The 6,221-nt window shown below is 44.5% G+C and overlaps 1 long non-coding RNA gene across 1 annotated transcript; it reads right to left on the bottom strand.

Annotated features, from left to right (window-relative positions):
- Window positions 1-243: 243 nt before the first annotated feature.
- LOC135329220 (uncharacterized) lies at window positions 244-5,541 on the bottom strand. The gene is made up of 3 exons (XR_010390589.1): window positions 5,117-5,541; window positions 1,417-1,549; window positions 244-878 (listed from the first exon to the last, which is right to left on the bottom strand). It is a non-coding gene; the product is annotated as an uncharacterized LOC135329220 (long non-coding RNA).
- Window positions 5,542-6,221: the final 680 nt, after the last annotated feature.

The raw sequence follows: 6,221 nt of genomic DNA, 5'->3' as shown, positions 1-6,221 counted from the left end.
AAATGTCTTGAAGGCAGGGAATATATTTGTACAGGACACCAGTAATCTGCAATGTATAGGTATGTGTGTGAAGATGGATGGATTCACCAATTAGCAAGTATTGACTTTAGAGAGAATTAGGCGCCTAAACATTGCTTAAAATCTGGCTGCAGCTGCAGGGCGCAGCAATATTGTGCTCAGAATATTTAGCAATGCAAAAAATGGCTGGCTGCTGCTCACCCAGGGCGCACAGGGGCGATTAAAGATTATCTCAAAAACAGTTTGTTTTATTAAAAAGCCAGTATGCTCCAAAAAATTCATTCCACCCACATTTCTTCCTAACTGTCAAATACCCAGAGCGCATAAGTAAACATACGGAGTGGGCAGGAAGCTGCCTGCATTTCTTGGGAGATTCATTTGGATGAAGCAGTTGTAAAATTCTTCAGTCATCTTTCCAATTAAAAAAAAACCAAAGGTAATTATTTCGTTAGGCACCCCGGGCTGCCTGCCCGAAGGGGCTCAGCTCCCGGCACCTCGCGCTGCCCTACTTGTGCGAAGAGGTGTCCCTGCGGGTGCCGTGCGCTGCTCGGGGCTTTGGGTGCCCTCGGAGGGCCGCTTGTGCGGGGCCAGGATATCGCAGGCGTGTTGGGAACTTGCTTTGGGTCCTCTGTTACGGTCCGTAAGCACTGGCATGACCTTGTCCGAGAGATGTGCTGTGGTTTCTGCTGGCTGGGTCGGCTGTGCCCAAGGCAGAGAGAGGCAGCGGGACATTAAAACTGAAGAAGCGCGGAGAGAATGCCAAAATTTGGATCCAGCGCTGGTGTAAAAACTCTACCGCGGAGTAACTTGTATTGGCCCAGCGTTTGCAGGTGACCGACTCCTCCGTGCACCCGCTCCATCTAAGGGAGAAGAGAGAAAAAGCAATGTGTTTTCTGAGAAAAGGCGGCAGCGAGCTCGGCGGGGGCCAGCTGCGCCCGTGCGCCCGGCTCAGCGCCCCGGGGAGGGCAACTTCATTCTCGCGCAAAGAAGCGCTGCAGGAGCAATATAATTCCTTTTTTTAACGTGAGTCCAGCACTGCTGGCACAGTTATGATGAATGGTTCCCTCCGGCAAAAGGATCGTAAAATGGGAATATGATAAACCTTCTCTCTGCTCGGAGCCGCACACTTGGTTTTCCTGCTCAGGCGTTTTTATGTATTTAAAACTCCACTCCAAAGTACATAAACTTGGGCCAAAGACTATGGGACTCAGTTTATTGATCTTAAACAGTATTTGTTTATGTGAAACATTCATAACAGCTCCTCCTGCATTATATGTGTGTTTATGTGCCAAATAAGAGAGAGGCATGAAAATAGTCCCAGAAAAGCCATGGAAAGGTGAGGAGCCCTCATGCCATTTCCCCATCATCTACTCTGAGGCACGACCCAGCCCTCCTCACCTCCTTTGGGTTATTTTTCCACCCCAAGTAGAGCTGTTGGGCCTTCCGGTTTCTACTGAACAGCATCGCTGCGCTCCAGGACCACCCGGGAAGAGCAAAGTTTGGCAGTGTTTTGCTGTCCGAGACCTATCATCTGGGGGGACATCAATATAAGATAAAGAACTTGGGCTTAAATAGATTTTTAAAAATAAAGTCAAAGAAATAGCAGGGTACTGAGGTAAAAGTCTCCAGCACAAAACCTCCCTTGGGTGTTTTGTGCTCTGCAGCCCCATCCCGCGGCAGCCCCCACGGCAGCATCCCCGAGGGGCGCCGAGCCCTCCCACCCCACCACGGACGGGCTCCGCATCCCACTGTCATGCAGCACCGTTTGTGTTTGCGTGGGAATATTTAGCAACGCAGTCCCCGTTTCTCAGGAAAAAAAGATTAAAAATCAGCCTGCAGACCAAGGAGGAATTTCTCCTCTGGTTCTCCCAGGGAGCCAGCACCGCTCCTGCCTGTGGGGCTCGAAATGAGGAATCGCTGCCCTCAGCGAAGCAGCGTGATGGAGGGAGAATAGGAGCCTTTTGGGGCAGGAATTGCACAGGCTTTTCTATCATGTTCTCTGCACCTGATAACCTAAAGTATGAATGACAGCAATGGTCTAAATATAGCCCAGTAACCCACATTGCAGAATCCCTTCCATGCTCTTCCGCCTAAAATATCTCCCATGTTTAAATAGTGTGAAGTTTCCTTGAGGGTGTCATTTAGTTGTTACATCTCATCTATAGTTTCTGCATCCTATGCAGGGGAATGCTGTGTATAATGCTATTCTGAATATTTTAAGACAAAAAACAAACTTCAAAAACAATTCCCCAAAGAGTTCACTAGTCTCTTGCTTTTGCAGAACGCATGAAGCAGTCCCAAAACAAATGATGACACTGAAGGCTGCTTAATATAAGACTGTGTTTAGGAGAGTGAAATGAAAGTGCTCTGATTTTTAAGAGCACTGAAGAATACTGAAAAAAAATTAAAGCCATTGAAAGCTGTGGGAGATCGCTTCTGAAAAATGAACTGCTTTATAGCCATTTGGATTATTACATTAATATTCAGCCTTAAAGTCTACATTTTGTCAGCCCATAAATAAATCATATATGTTCTAAATTCTCCCACGCAAGGGAGGGATATTCTATGTTAGAAACCGATGTGTGGCTTGAGTTGCTGATAAGGCACCCGATGTGGTAGGCGAGGGGAAACGGCCTCATGCCAAACCGCACAGCAGCCTCGGATAATAACACAGGACAAGCTGAAGCACGCGCTGTTTTCAAATACCTGTCCACCAAAACCTGCTGCTCTTTGATCAGCTGCAGGGATCCTCATGGGGTTGGATGGTTGCAACGTCTTTAACACCAATCGCCCAGCGCTTGCGCAAGGGATAGGACGTATTAATGATGCTACGGCTCTGTTTTGTGGTTCAGACAACGGAGAGCGGCTCTGATAGCACTGCTGCTCCCCACCACCGTGTTTCTGAAAGTGGGATCAGGTACTAAGGGCCAAACCCGGTGGCCTTGGCTCACAGCAGCAGGTCGTGTCCCTGCAGCCTCACTACCAGGTCCCACTGCAGCTTTTGTCCCGCGGGAGGGGACCAGCCTCTGACTCCAGCAGCCACCACAGCACTTGTAAGCAGCATGAATGCATTACGAGATGTTCGTTAGTGAAGTATTTATCATAGGAAAGCAGTGAAATAGCAGAGCTTCAGAAATGCTCTCCTTGCCAGGGCTTGAAAACAAAAATGACAAAACAGAGCTATTAATTAATAACAATGAAGTCCCCCAGAGAACAGAAACCCAGCCTTTCTCTCTGAAATCTTATTTGTTCCCTGTCCTATAAACTCAGATTTAAAGAGGAATGTTTTTACAGCAAACTTAAAGTGAATTGTGGTTTACATTTACGAGGCATAAAAATTAATAGACTTTTTTATGAGTTTTTTTTCCATGCTCCATCACAAGAATTTTTATATCATCTTATTGTGGGGTTGGAACCAATTAAGCACAGAGGGCGGCAGCGGAGCACTTACCACCGCCAGCTGAGGATGGGGAAGTGGGGGTCTTTCCGTGGATCTGATCCTGCCCCAGGCAGCTGGGTAAGGCTTTTCCTGGGCCAAGCGAAGTGTTACCTGCCCAGGGCTGACCACCACTGGAGTAGGCCCATACGCCAGTACAAGATGCCAGCCAGGGAAAGAGCTTTGCTTTGCCGGGCTGGGACCAGGCTTTGCCGGGCTTTGCTAAGCCCATTGCCATGAGTTTTGATGAACTGTGTTTATTGAAATTAGAAACTAAAGTATCAATTTTTAGGACAACATTTTAGTATTCCATTGCAATAAGTGTTAATCAGTTTTTTATGGACATTTATGAAATAACAGTGCCTTTTGATTATCTAATCTTCTGCAATGAGAAATGTAGTCATTGTAATTTGTCAGAGTTGGCTAAGACAGACAGGGAGAACTAAGCAAAGATTGAATACCACAGGAAAGATCTGCACATTAATAACTGCCTCAGCACTGTGCAGTTTAGTGCTAGTCCCAGCAAAAATCCAATCAAAGATGGCTTTACAGAGGTAATGTTAAAACACTGGGTATACATGTAAAACAAGATCACCAAGTATTTTAATGGTAACAGGCCACAACATCTCCCGACATTGCTTCCAAGGATGGGATTTATGAATTGGCCACATCTCTTCCTCTTGGAAGAGGAGCAAGGGGAAGATTTGCTCTGATGTGGTTGTTAACTCTGCTAGCTTGGAGAAGGGGGAATGGAAAGAGAACAGCAGACACCGCAGTAATTTTGCTTCCCTTTTTCAAAGGAAAATAGCCTTTTCTGGCATTTCACCTCTGATTGCCTGAGCAATAGTTTTAAAAGCTCATAATTTTTCTGCTATGATTTAAACATTGCCTCTGCTGCACAGAAACAGTAGAAGTGTCCCACTCATCAGTCCCTGTTCACAGAAGTATTTCTGGCCCTTTCAGTGTATTTACTTTCTCCCCAATCAGAATATAATTCTGTTTTCATCATTAATTATCTAGATCTGCTTTTGTTTTCCTTTTTCTGCATTGTGTCAAGTATCTTCAGTTTTCCATATTTTTGCTATCTCTCTGGCACGCTTTCTAATCCCAGGAGAGGTTTCACATTAACTGTTTTCTGCGTACGGCTATTGATACCCCTCCTACAAACTCTTATTTGAATTAATCGTTCTTCTGTATCCTCTTGTTAAGTGATAGAAATCAAATGCATATCAATTATCTCAAGCATAACTCTTTCAGTTTTAGCTCTGATTGTAAATAAGCCTTTTGACACCTCTACAGAAGCAGCCCCAGCGTGGGAAGCCTTTGGCCATGTGATTCTGGGGATCCAGAGCCCAAAGAGCAGAACTGAAGACACACAGGATGAGTGTTACTGCACGGCTGGGGCCACTGGAGAAAGAAGGCTCCAATCACCGCCCTGTTTTTTCCAGTGCACTGTAATGACCCGACAGGAGCAGCTTTTGCTGAGTTCAGTTCGTTAGCCCAGAGCAATCCCAGCTGCGGCACTGGGACTTGGCGTACGTAACACACTCTGCCGAGCAGACGTGATTCTTGACATCTCGGGAGACCCAAGTGCCAAATTTTCAGATGAAAATTGGGCACTTATAACCATTCAGAACATGGACCTCAGAAAACACCTCTTACCCGTGATGATCCTGACTCTCTTCTCACAGGGGCACAGATCTGGAGTAACTTCCACACAATCACGAGTTATTCCAAGACTAGAAAAAAATGAGACCATCTCTTACATTTTCTTAATTCTCCACATATGAATCAGATACAAGTGACATTGCATTGCCTTGGGCGTCACCTACTTACTTAGCTTTTTGCATTTGTGGTGGTTATCATTAAAAAGTCAGGATACATCAACCATGGCTATCCATGGCTATCTTGTTTTTCCCAGTGCTGGGAACAGGAGATATGCCATTTGCCCATCTTACATCTGCAGTGTTACAAAGCAAGCCCTTGTAGCTGACAGCTAATTGTTTGTCTGAAAGTTTATTATAAGAGTTTCTTCAATCATATTGATTCCATTATATTAACACAGTATTAGGGCAGCATTAATAGGTGCACGGCTTTGTCAGGCATTGTCTTCTTAACATGCAGAGCATAAAAGTAATTCAAATTTAGACTGAGGACTAAAGCTGCAACTAAAACTGTGAGCCTTAAAATCCACCAAGTCATGGCACTCAACTGTAAACAATGTCCCTCTGCATTACTTGAATTGCAGTTTCCCAACAACAAGTAACACAGTCTTGCAAATGTAATTTAAGTTCATGTTCTAAATGCACCTAGAATTGCACAAACACCGATTATCTGCAGAGATCAGAGACGAAATCTTACTTTTCACAGTCTCGATGTTTCGAAATTTACTGAGTAGATGAAAGAAGATGTTACAATCTTCTGCCCAGCTGTACTGCACGCACACAATACGGCACTTGCTTTTCTTCTTTCCTAGTTAAATGTTTAGCTTAATAGGTCATAAAACAAATGGCATCAAACAAAGAGAAGTTTATGTTGTTGGAAACTTCATTTTTGTGTTTTTTAATTTTGGGTACATTAAACTGCCTAAATGCCTATTAGAATTATATAAGGCAGTAAATGCCCTAAATTGCATATTGGGCACTTCATGGAAAAAAAAGAAAGCAATTGCAGCCATCCTCCCCACAATCACTCCTAGTTCAAAACACAAACTGAAGCACAAAAACCTCCCTTGAGAATTTTCACAAATGTCATAACAGAAATTGTA

This window comes from Dromaius novaehollandiae, chromosome 9, assembly GCF_036370855.1.
Source record: "Dromaius novaehollandiae isolate bDroNov1 chromosome 9, bDroNov1.hap1, whole genome shotgun sequence".
Lineage (NCBI taxonomy): Eukaryota > Metazoa > Chordata > Aves > Casuariiformes > Dromaiidae > Dromaius > Dromaius novaehollandiae.
The sequence above is the reverse complement of the archived record's forward strand: the minus strand, read 5'-3'. Positions and strand labels throughout refer to the sequence as shown.